This window comes from Cryptomeria japonica, chromosome 9 (genome assembly GCF_030272615.1).
Source record: "Cryptomeria japonica chromosome 9, Sugi_1.0, whole genome shotgun sequence".
NCBI lineage: Eukaryota > Viridiplantae > Streptophyta > Pinopsida > Cupressales > Cupressaceae > Cryptomeria > Cryptomeria japonica.
Window position 1 is genome coordinate 231082969 of NC_081413.1, and position 13541 is coordinate 231096509.

Sequence of the window (13541 nt, forward strand, 5' to 3'; positions counted from 1 at the left end):
GATTTCATAATTTAGTGTTTAGGATAATTTGCAGTTTATGTGCTTTCATGGATAGCTGATATTTATTTTCTTTTTAACAAATGTTTGAAATTTTATGTGATTTTTTTGGAAAACTAAGATTTGCTTTCATGATCCATTACTAAAGTCTGAAATTTGATTTTGATTAAATCTAAATAAAAAACTATTCGGTGTTAATACTGTTTCACTTCTTCCAAATCTATCAACAACAACACATCCATCACTCCTATCCATCCTGTCACTCCTGGGCACAAACTTCGGTGCTTTTCAGCTCTTGTTTGTCACATATGTGAGCTCCAAAACATAACTACAGGTTCTCTATTCTAACTTTTAGTGAACGTACATCGATTTTCCCTGAGCCAAAAGAGGACGAAGACGAATTTAACGGGTCATTCACGTTCCGCTATCCGCTAATGCCGTCTATCCTCCTTGTCAATATCATGTACAACATCAAACACAAAATGCCATGTCTACAATTGCGTGCTGCGAAGTTACCTTCAAATATTCTCCCTCACAAAAGTTGGAAGTTTTATGATACAATATAAAAGAAAAAAAATGTTTCTACTATATTACCATGTTCGCTGATGTCAGAGAATAAAGTTAACATGGCGAGAAGCCTTTGAATACTGGAGGGCTACTGAAAGATTTCTACAAAGCTACCGTTCTGTAGTTATTGTTTTGTTTTGAAAGACAATTGCCGTAATCATGCTCTGCCGCTGACCACTTTTTTAAATGAATATTTAATGTTCATTTTATTCTCATTCTTTTATTTAGTTAAATTTAATTTAATTAAATCACTCACATTTGTTTACTTGATTAAATAAATTATTCAATTTATTTAATTAAATTCACCTAGGCCTTTCATATCATTTAATTGAATAAATCACTTTATTTAATTAAATCTCCTCTCTTTTTAATTAAGTCGTTCACTTCAAATAAATAAATTTAATTTAATTAAATCCTCCACTTGCATCTATTTTGTTGAAATAAAACAATTTATTTTAATTAAAATTACCTTCCATCCACTTGCATTCTCCTACATCTCCCACTTGCCTCCTAACTTTTTTTTTAGATTCTTTTATAACTCATCTAATCCTAATCAATTAGCCTAAACCCTTCAATTATCCCTTTTCTCTAAATTTGAGGATGTCACTTCTCAAATTTGGAGGAAAGTCTTCCAAAGGCATTAAAGTTTTTATGCCTTCAACAAGCTAACTTGTTGAGTTCCCCCAAATTTGGAAGGACTCTTACAAATTTGTCCCTAAAGTCTTCCAAATCGTTAATGGTTAACTAACCCTTTCGGCATGGTTAAAGATTTTTTGCCTAACTCAACCCTCATCTAACCATAGGGTCTCATCAAGCATTCATTGCTTTGACCATGGTTATTCTTTTAACCCTTGCACAAGAATTTATCCCTTGAGTAAAAGCTTTATCCAATGGGTAATCTTAACCTAATCTTAACCCTTATCTTTTAAGGTAAACATAAGGTCTTCTCAAACATTTAATGCTTCTTAAATCTCTCAAGCAGTCTCTTGTTGACAATTGTCACCATTTCATTCGTGAGAATTGTAAACATGGATTGATAACTTTCAACCCTGACCCTTGATAATATCATCCAATCTTGACTTTTTATTGCTCTATTTTTTTATAAATAGAGCACTCATTCCTCTATTTATCATATAAGTCTTTAGCATCAAACTTATAGACATTTTGTTATGCATCTAAATCATCTTTATATAGCATTTAAACCTCTCTTTGATAGAAATAATCATAACATCTTTATTTAATCATGACAGACTAGTATGATATGCTAGGATGGTTTTTCTACTAATCCTTTCATCTTATCATCATATGCATGCTAGTTTAGTTCATCTTTTATTAGTATCATGCACATTAGGATTGCATTCATGTTAGATTGATCAAAGCATCCCTCATTCTCATGATTGTCATCCCTAAGTCACTTTGCTCAATAATCCGAGAGCAAAGGCATTGGCTTAAGGGGTCTTGTGAGATAGAGAACAATGGAACATCCCTTGGGAAGTTGAGCTATTTCATATAGCTCCATAACTTGCACCAAGAGTCCCATTGGTATGTGGACTAGTCATGATTTCATAATTTTTGTTTCATTGCACCATTTTTTGCACATACAATTCTGACGCCCAACGTTGGGTATAACCCCATTTATCAAATCATTTTTGATGCAGGACTAACTTTGCAAGTACGTGGAAAACTTGAATCAGTGCGTGGAGAGCATCCTATAGTGCATCCGGTCGATACTTTGGCACATCTGGCTGACTGTTTAGCGCGTTTAAACCATCTTTTAGTGCATCAAGACAAGACTTTAGCGCATAGCATTTATGTTATTTCCTGTAGGTCCCGACACTTTAATATATCAGTCTAGCGCATCTAGACAATAGCTTAGCGCATTTGGGCCTTCAGCTAGCCCATCAATCCCATTCTGTAGCGCATAGGTTCCATTCTGTAGCGCATAATAGACACAGGTAAAAAACAAAATTGTAACAGAGAATTAAAATTAGACTTGTAGAAATCCACGAAAATAATTTTTTTTTCAAATTGCTAATTGGTTTTACTGCAGGTAATTAACATTTGTTTAAAGGTTTGGGGAGAATTTTTCTTTTACTAAAGTTTTAGGCTTTGAGTTAACAATTTTGTATTTCTAAATTTGTTAAGTTAGTTATATAAAATTTTCTTCATTTCCTTATTAGTAAAATGAACTCATTTTCATTTTGGATTACCTAAAAAGAACAAAGCAAACTTTCCTTCTTGCAAGTTAGGCAAAATACTTCAGTTTTGGGGATTAAAAAGAACAAAAACAACTTTGATTTCTGCAAAGCTTAAAATGAACCTCACCATCCTTTGGTGTTTAAAAGGATCCATCTTATTTCTTGCATAAATCAAAGAACCTCATCTTCAAAATTTTAGATAAGGCAAAAGAGGGAAATCTTTCCCCTAATCGATTTCATTTTGTTGACCATCCCGAAAACTTTGCTTTGTTGACCAGGATTTCATTACTTAGCTTAAGAAAATCATTGATTTGGAAGTTAAAAATAACACCGTGATTTTTTGGAGCAACATCTCCAAGTAGAAAGTTAACAAATCATTGTTTTAAAGGTTAAAAAGAAGATTGTTTGCCTTGTCTCGAAAGTGGAAGGTATATACTCTCCCCTTAACTGGGTGATCAGAAGCCAAACCACTCTTATGTTTTCTTCATTTCAAGCATTTTAAATTCTTTAGTAGGCCTGCCCTCCCGAGAGCTAAAAAATCTTAAAGCCATTATGGTCGGTATGAGGGAAACGACCTAAGTGGGAAATGATTTTATCGCCAAGTGTTCCAACCCACTATAATCAAAAGTGAAGGGTGACAAAAGTCCCTTTCAATGGTTTTGTGCAGCGATTAGCCTTTCCTTAGTACCTTTATGATACGTAAAGCCTTTGTTCTAAAAGTTGGAAAGCCTCCTGAGGGAGTTTATCGTTGATGGCCAAACATGTAGCTTGATTACGAATCTTAGCATTAGAAACTTTGAGCTAAGGTAGTCGCCAAACATTGATAATATCATAGTGCAAGGGTGGGGAAGAATCTACCCCCAGGGTTACTCACCATATATCTCCCAAGATAGCTACTAAATTGTGAAGCAATTCACTTTGGGTTAATTTCTGGCAAAAGGCAAAAAAACGGGTGCCCCCTAGGGGGTGACACGTCTGTTTGAGCTGACGGAGTATCGAGACTAGCGGACTATGATATTGTTGATGATCTTTGAATAAACAGTCTGATTGAATTGTATTATTTGTATCAAAACCTGTTAAAACATTGGGGATTTGAATACATCTTCGCAGAACATACACTCTTTGTTTAAGATAGACAAAAATGGTTGTTTTTTGCATGCTGTGTTCACATTTTATACTTCATAAAATCATCTATCAAAGTAAAGAAAGTGTTAAAACTTCTAAGAAAACCCACGAAACAAACCAAACAGGGCAGTTTAGCGCATAGGAGCAACATCCTAACGCATCTGAAGCAAAACTTAGCGCTTCTAAAGCAAAACTTGGTGCTTCCGAGCTTAAACTTAGCGCATCCATTCTGAGAAACAAAGCATAAATCATCAGAACATTCGACAACTAAGCAGTAGCGCTTCTTAGGGACATATTAGCACATTAAAGCATCAGTCTACCGCATCGAGGGAAAACAGTAGCACTTTAGGTCTAAACATTAGCACGTACTCAAACCATATTAGCGCATAACTGTTACTAAAATAGCAGAAATCAAAACATTGTTCTAGTGCGTCACAAGGGCAGCTTATCGCATTGGTGGTGTCAAACAACGCATTTGAGTCAAACTTTAGCGCATCTAGTTTTTGTCTTAGCGCATAGATAAAACTGTGAAAACAAAGAGCAAAAACAAAACCTTTTTGAAAATTTTAAACAATAGTTTCAAACACTCTTTTGGATCCTTAGTTGACTTGATCAGGCAAAATTTGAATCAGAACATTAGAACTATTCCAAACAATCCAACAAGTAATTCTTAGAACAAAAGTTGTCAAAAGTCCAAAACTAGCTAAGGATAACACTTTCTCATATTAAAATTAGGTTACATCATCATATTGATCAAAAGGTCCGCCATCTAAACGGATTCCATCATCAAAAGATACCTAGTTTAAACCTAAGTTGTCTAATCGAGTTTCCATATCGAGAAGACTCTTATTCCATATCATTTGACGCACTTTGTCCTGAGGGAACATCTAAACCTTCATTTGATAAAAGTAAGCTTAAGTTTTCAAACAAAGTATCATAATCTGATCAAATCAAAGTTAACCATTGATCACCTGTGTATGACTAATCCTCATATTTTGAGAAGAAAAAGTTTTCATCATAACACTAAGTTAAGGAAATGACAACCTAGTACCCAGAAACTTGCTAAAAGGAATAGATTTCTCTACATCAATTGCCAACTCTTCAAATCTCATCACAAGTTTCTTTGTCATATGCGCTTATATCTTTAAGACAAGTCAAATGAATTTGACAAAGAGCCTTTGAGAAGTAGAGCGTTTTGCCAAAAAGAAGCATTCAGCCAATGCTTAAATTGCGGAGGAAAGATCAATCCATCTTTCTTCCCGGAAGTTTGCATCACTTACAACGTACCTCGATTTGAACCACCAACTCCCAAGCAAAACATAGAAGAGGAATTCATCCCCTTTGTCAAAAAAAGTTTTTACTAGATGCTCGTTGTCACTCGCTCTCAACGAAACAAGCAAAGCGAACCACAACCAGAGTCCAGTATGGGTTGAAGATTATCAAATCCTTTCGAGTATCCAAATCTAGAAGACATTAAGATTACTAAGGAGCTCCTCCAAGAATGTCAAGAAAGCGCCTCATTTCAAAGACTTATGGAAACTCTCATAGAGGCCAACAAAGAAAAATACTTACTCATGCTAACAAGCAAAGGAGTTAGGATTCCTGAAGACTTAGATACTAACGTTTTTAGAACAAGGTCTCAAAATTATACTTATCAGGAACAACAAAGAGAAGAAGAAGCATGTGACCTTGAGAAAAACATACCTGAGCCAAACATACCACAACACACTCCTACCCAAACTAGGGATAATGAGAGGGAAGAAATCTTCCCTAGGAAAACACATGCACCCTTGGTTTCTCTCACACAACAAATTCAAATGTTGCAAAAATAAATGCAGGACATGCAACAGGGGTCAACAGTATGGTATTCCTTAAAGGAAATTTGTCCTTACCCTTTTGACAAAAGATTAAACATGATACCTTTTCCCTCGTGATCATGTCCGGGAATTTTGTACCATGAGCCTTGAATTTTCCCATGATGACACCTATTTGATGAGGCTATTCCCAAGAAGCTTGGGAGGGAAAACAATGGAGTGGTTATCCAAACTCACACTTCCTATCAGATCCTTTGATGAGCTAGTCAACAAATTTATCATTCAATACTCCTACAATATTCAACATGCAATCACCATGCTAGATGTCTACAATACCAAACAGGAAAACAATGAAACATTCATGGTGTTTCTTCAACGTTGGAGACAGATGTTTTCAAGATATCCTCGAGATGTGCCCGAAAAGGAAAATATGGAAATTTTCATCGACAATTTGAATAGTGAGATGAGTTACTTACTCAAGCTCCAATGCATACCATGTTTTGCCAAATTGATCGAAAATGGAATCTAAGTAGAGGAGGCATGTATTAAGAAAGGAACATTGAAATTCTTCAAAGAAGGAACTAATTCATCCAACTCTCATTTCAACAACCAGAACAACAACAACAACAAATTAGATAAATCCAGGTTCTGGACCAGAAACAAAAATACTGGAAATGAAGGAGGAAATGAGGCTAAAGATGTAAAGTCCAAACAACCAGTATTGGCCTTATCAGGTAATCCTAAGGCTACCAAGAATCAAAAGGGTGCTAACGAAGGCACTAACACTTATGCACCGAATACCAATCCAGAATCTTCAAATACAAACAACACCAACAATACCCAAAACAACAACACAAATCGAGGACCTAATCCAAATTCAAGCGGTAACGCCAACAACTTTCAAAATAAAAGCATTTACACACCATTGGGGCAATCATTAGAATTAGCATTAAGAGAACCCCTGGCAAACAAGATTATCTCATTACCAACTATAAATAACTTTGAACCCCAGGTCAAACCACCTTGGTGGAATGACTCACACTTTTGTGATTTTCATCGAAACAAAGGACATCAAACAAATGATTGCACGAGGCTTAAAAACATTATTCAAGACATGATTCATAGAGGTGATTTAACAGTCGATGGTCTCAAGACAAATGGTGATCATGTCGCCTTTAAAAATCCTCTTCCAAATTATAACAAAGATGGAGCTTCATCATCAAATGATACACGAGGAGATCGTATCAATCACGTATACAATAACACCATCAATTATATATCAACAGATGACAATCAAGTAAATGTCATTAAAATCAAGGACAAACGTGAACATGAATCGATCAATGTAACCACTAGAGCTCAAAAATATGTTTTGAAAGGGCATACATCAACAACAACCACTATCTCCAAGACTCAATATGATCTGGTTAGTCAACTGCGCAGAACTCCTGCTCAAATATCCATACTTGAGTTATTAAAACTTTCACCAAAACATAAAGACATCTTGGAACAAGCACTATTGGAAACAAATGTACCTCAAGGTCTGGATATTGACAAATTTCAAGCCATGGTAGCTCACATGACAGGGCCTCATAATCTCGCCTTTTCTGAGCATGATAATATCTCATTGAGCCATCCACACAATACTCCCCTTCACATTGAATTCTTGGTCTACAAGCATCGAGTTAAAAGAATATTAATAGATGGAGGAGCTGGACTCAATATCTGTACCTTAAAACTTATCCGCGCATTAAGCTTCTCTGAACAGTTTATTAATCCACGCAAAAAGATCACTATCAAAGCATATGATGATGAAGAAAGATCATCCAAGGGAACCGTGATATTGCCAATTCAAGTGGGGCCAATACAAAGCAACACTATATGCCAAGTCTTAGATATAGACCTCACATATAATATTTTATTGGGTCATCCTTGGATACATGAAATGCAAGCAGTACCCTCAGCGTACCACCTATGTGTTAAATTCCCATACAATGGGCAAGAGATTTCTATATCAGCAAATAATAACCCTTTTCAACATTGTAATGCTATGGGGGTAGACCAAGATAGCTTGGTTCCACATAATAGGGAAAAACAAACTTCCTCAGCACCAGATCATCAGTAAGAAAAGCTCAAATCTTTATCCATGGATTTCAAACAAAAGAGGAAAATCAAAGAGAAAGGCATGGGAGAATACTCTTCGGAAAGTCTAACTAACCTACCAGCATCGCCTAAATCTCATGGGAAACCTTCTGCATTAACACCTCACGCCACACAACCCATCACCAAGTTTGATGGCAAATTTATCCAATTAGGCACACTATTAGAAGAGAAGGACATCCTTAGTTGGTCGTACAAGGATGAAGAAGAAGTCAAAGCTGCTACTATGGAAGTAGCTATACCAACACAACTATATGGGAAAGGATACTTGGTCATGCACTGAATAGGGTACAATGGCAAAGGACCTATCGACAAGCGTCAAGAAGGCATCACAGAACCATTGGATCCTCCTTCACAGTTTTCTAGAGACAAAACAGGATTGGGCTATGGACACACTCTACCCCCAAAGAAGAAACCAAATAAATATCAAAAACCTCAGTGGAAAGAAAAGAAGAAATACAAGGAGGACTCATGGCAGAAGGCACTACATGAATTAGCAGAAACAATACGAAAGGAACGTGAACACTAGGAAAAAGAGAAACAACAAGAGGAGTTGGCCATTCAAAGAGAAGAAACATCCTATGTAGAAGTACATCACGTGTAGGAACCTATTCGAAACAAAGAAGAATCACCCCCTAAAAACATCACTACTCCTCGAGGAGAAATAGTATATGAACAAATGCAAAGAGTACAAGAAGGATCTGATATGGAATCACATAAAACTATCAGACTGGTATCAATCATCAAGGATCTCTTTTCACCTTACAACACCCCTGTCAGCAGCACTGAAAAACTCTGGGACAATACTTCTAAGACTGATTCTAATGACTATGAATGGGGAAGCTATTCAAATGTTACTGAAGATATTCCTGAAAATACTAGTCATACACTCCTTTCTCAAGAAGGACAAGGCACATAGTCTAGACTAGATGAATTTGGTCCACAAAATATCTATGAAGCCAAGGAAAATGAGCAACGACATTACGAGCAAGTCTACATAGGAAATGATACCATCGAGGACCTCGACAATATCAATAACTTATTCAATATCCCAGCCAACCTTAACGATACCTCTATCATGACACTTACCGCAGCTGAACTCGATCCACCCAATGACTCTTTACCTTTCGTCTTTCTTGATCTCATAGACTGGGATGAACCTGAAAACCATGACATACCTATTTTCCTAGATGATGACTCCATTATCCATTACCTATGTACTGTCAACTCGGAAACAGACTCTACCAGCGAACAAAGTAACGACATCTGCAATCAGGGGAGTGCCAAGTCTCTCAATCGCAAAAATGAAAGAAATAAATGATCTACTATTGAAAACCAGTCAATGGCAACACTAGATCACAAAAAAGTAAAAATAAAGGATGCATCTGAGGGTGAAAACCTTTTTAAGGCACCTAAGGATGGGAGACTTGCCACTCTTTCTAAGCACTATCAGGAGCGATCGTTCATATTGATTGAGCCCACTCAATCCATCAACATTGGTACGAAAGAAACAACCAAAAACATACACCTAGCAGAATCTCTGACAGATGCAGAAAAGCCAGAGTTTATCAAATTCTTCAAAGAGAAGCAAATCAATTTTGCTTGGTCCTATGTAGATATGCCTGGGATTGATCCACACTTAATCATGCATCACTTATCTATTGCTCCAGGAGCTAAGCTAGTCAAACAAAATTTGAGAAAGATGAATCCACATGTGGCATTAGTGGTCAAAGTTGAACTAAAGAAACTATTAGATGTCGGATTTATTCGATCTATCGACTATGCTGAATGGATTTCAAACATTGTTCCAATTTCAAAACCAGACGGAAGCATAAAGATATGTATAGATTTTAGGGATGTTAACAAAGCCTGTCCAAAGGATGACTTTGGTTTGCCCAACATCGACATAATTGTAGACCTCATAGCAGGGCATGCAATGCTATCATTAATGGATGGTTTTTATAGCTATAATCAAATCAAGATAGCTCGAGAGGATCAAGATAAAACAACGTTCACCTGTCCTTGGGGAATGTATTGTTGGAATGTCATACCTTTTGGCTTAAAGAATGCTGGGGCAACTTATCAACGAGAAATGACGACAATCTTTCATGATATGATGCATACCTTCATGGAAGACTATGTGGATGATTTATTGGCTATGTGTCTTTGGGGTAACATCAGGCAAATTATTAGGCTACATTGTATCAACAAAAGGCATTGAAGTAGATACAGCAAAGGTACAGACCATCATGGAAATGCTACCTCCCAAGAACATTAGCCAACTCAAATCTCTACAAGGACGACTCTAGTCAATTAGGCGATTCATCACCCAACTAGCAGATAAAAGCCTACCATTCAATCATTTGCTACACAAAAATGTACCATTCAGATGGGAAGCCAAATGTGCAGAATCATTCTATCAAATCAAGCAATATCTAATGAACCCACCACTTTTGGTACCACCAATAGCAGGAAAGCCACTTATTCTTTACATATCAACAACACACATATCATTGGGGATACTATTAGCAAAAGAAGATCAAGAAGGCAAGGAATGAGCTATCTATTACATTAGCAGAACATTAAATGGATATGAGATCAATTACATATTCATTGAGAAAGCTTGCTTAGTTGTAGTCTTCGCTTCTCAAAAGTTTCGACATTACATGCTAGCCCACACAATCATGCTAGTAGCCAAAATTTATCCTCTAAAGTATTTACATAGCAAAGCAACTCTCATAGGCAGACTAGCTAAATGGGTCATTATTCTCAGTGAATTTGATATCCACTACATAGAGCGTCGAGCTATCAAAGGGCAGGTAATTGCAGATCAATTAGCTGATGCACCACTACCAGATAAAAAACCAATGGAGATTGAATTTCCAGATAGGGATGTCCTTACTGTCACCACCAAGCAATGGACCTTGTACTTTGATGGTTTCTACACTCAACATGGCTCAGGTGTCGGCATTTTGTTCGTCACTACTGAAGGACACACCATACCAATTTCATATAGACTCATGTTTCCATGCACAAATAACATAGCTGAGTATGAGGTACTGGTTACAGGAATCAAAATGGCTATGAAATGGAGAATCATGAAATTCAAAGTCTATGGAGATTCCCAACTAGTCATAAATCAGATCAACAATGACTATCAGACAAAAGAGGACAAGCTGTTGCCATACAAAAGAATGGTGGATGACTTCAAACAATATTTTCTACACATCATCTTTGAACAAATACCAAGGCTGGACAATAGAGAAGCCGATGCAATGGCTACTATTGCTTCACTATTACAAATTCCAGAACAATAGAGTCATTATGAGTTTCTGGTAGAGCAACTGTTTTCCCTAGCCTATGACAATTCCACATCCCATGTTATCTATGCCTTAACCGGTTTAGACTCTTTGTTATACGGAAAAATATATGACTATCTCAAAACCAATACCCTACCCATTGACCTATCTCAAAATAAAAAAAATGCAACTTTATCCAACAAGCTGCTGGTTATACTCTAACCACCGATACTCTTTACCGTTGAGGTCTAGATGGTACTCTTCTTCGTTGCCTTGATCATAATGAATCTGACTCTTCTTTACAAGAACTTCATGAAGGTATCTGTGGCACACATTCAAGTGGTCCTACTCTTGCTAAAAAACTTCTACGAATGGGATATTACTGGTTGACAATGGAAAAAGACTTATCATTTTGCAAAGAAATGTCCTAAATGCCAAATCCATGTCAATCTTATACATGCACCAACACAGGAATTGCAACCATTTACAATATCTTGGCCTTTCTGTTAGTGGGGACTGGACTTAGTAGGCAAAATACACCCTTCATCTTCAAATGGACACAAGTTCATTATCATTGCAACATAATATTTTACAAAATGGATCGAAGCAGTCCCCATGACCAAGTAACTGGAAAACAAATTGCCTCTTTTATTCTTAATTATCTGATCTACAGATTCAACATTCTCAGTTCCATCATCATAGATAATAGACGTCCCTTCAAAAACCAGGATGTGCGAGAACTATGTGAACGATTCAAAATCCAACATCATTTCTCTACACCTTACTACCCACAGGGAAATGGTCAAGCAGAGGCATCAAATAAAACAATATTGAAAATCCTCAAGAAGACAGTAAATGATGCAGGAAAGGATTGGCATGTGCAACTCAATCTGGCACTTTGGGCATATATGACTAGCATCCGGACACCTACAGGAGCTATGCCCTATTCATTGGTTTATGGATCAAAAGAAATTCTACCTCTTGAGGTAGAAATTCCCTCACTCAGAGTATCTTTGAAAGGCCTCATTCTGGATGAGGAGTATCGAGTACACATACTACAAGAGCTAGAACTTCTAGATGAAAAGCGACAACATGCCTATAATCACCTCAAAGCATGCCAACAATGCATGTGCATAAGGTACAAGCACAAAGTCATCCCTCGGAATTTTAAAGTCGGTGATCTCATACTCAAAGAAAATCTCAAAAATCAACAGGATCAAGAAAAGAAGGGGAAGTTTGAACCTAATTGGTTGGGTCCCTATGTCATCATCTCAGCCTATGGATAAGGCGCCTATCAGCTAACAACTTCAGAAGGCGATGTGCTCGATGAACCAACCAACAACATCCCTTTGAAGATATACTATACTTGAGTAGTCTAATGCACAGAAAAAGTGAAAATACAAAAAATTTTTTTTTTAGAAAAATACAAAAAAAAACAAGAAGAAGAAGAACAACAAAAAGGGGAAATAAAAACAAATGGTGAAAACCTGGGAACAGGCGCTACTTGCAAGAGAACAACTCCTCTATCTATCTTTGCTCCTAACTTTTGTATCCAAAATTAAACACAACTGGCCATCGCCCAACACTTTATCAAAACAACATTATCTAGGACATACTTAGCGTAGTCACTGTCCTTGCTTATCTGAATATTTGTTCATCATATCCCACCATGGCTTGGTAATCACTGTACATATCCACATCGATCGATATCTCTAGCTAGGGGCAACATTCATCTAACTTCAAGTATGTCAATAAAATAAGGATCACAACATGCCAAGAAAATCCTGTCAAGCAAAACTTCAGTAGTCAAGAGAAAAAAACATTGATCCACCTAACAAATTCACAACACGTGATGGATGATTTTTTGAAGTATAAATTATTTACATCTTGCATGAAGTTTTGACTATTTTTGCACTTGAACTCTTTTTGAACTATTAGATCCCCTAAATTTTCTCAACAATGCATCGCACTACAGAAAGTGATTGGGACTCCAATATTTTTAGTTTTCTGTCTGTGAGGCGATCACTTGTACTATGCAAATACTTGTCTCGAGATGTGATTCAAAGCATATCATTGAAGACATTGTTCAACTTTGCACATACAAATGGTTTAATCTTGTCTATTTTTACGCAAGCAACACTCAGGTCGTCTTGGTTCAATTATACCTCGACGCTTGTGCCATCTTGCAATATCAAAATTTATGTAAATTTTTCTCAGGTCATTATGGTTCAATTATACCATTATTCTTGTATAAATTTTCAGCATATCAAAACAACTCAATGATGATAAACACAAAGAAAGCAACATGTGACTATACAAGAATGATAAACGACAGAATGAGGATGATCAATTAGTTGCATATCATTTTACAAATAGTTGCA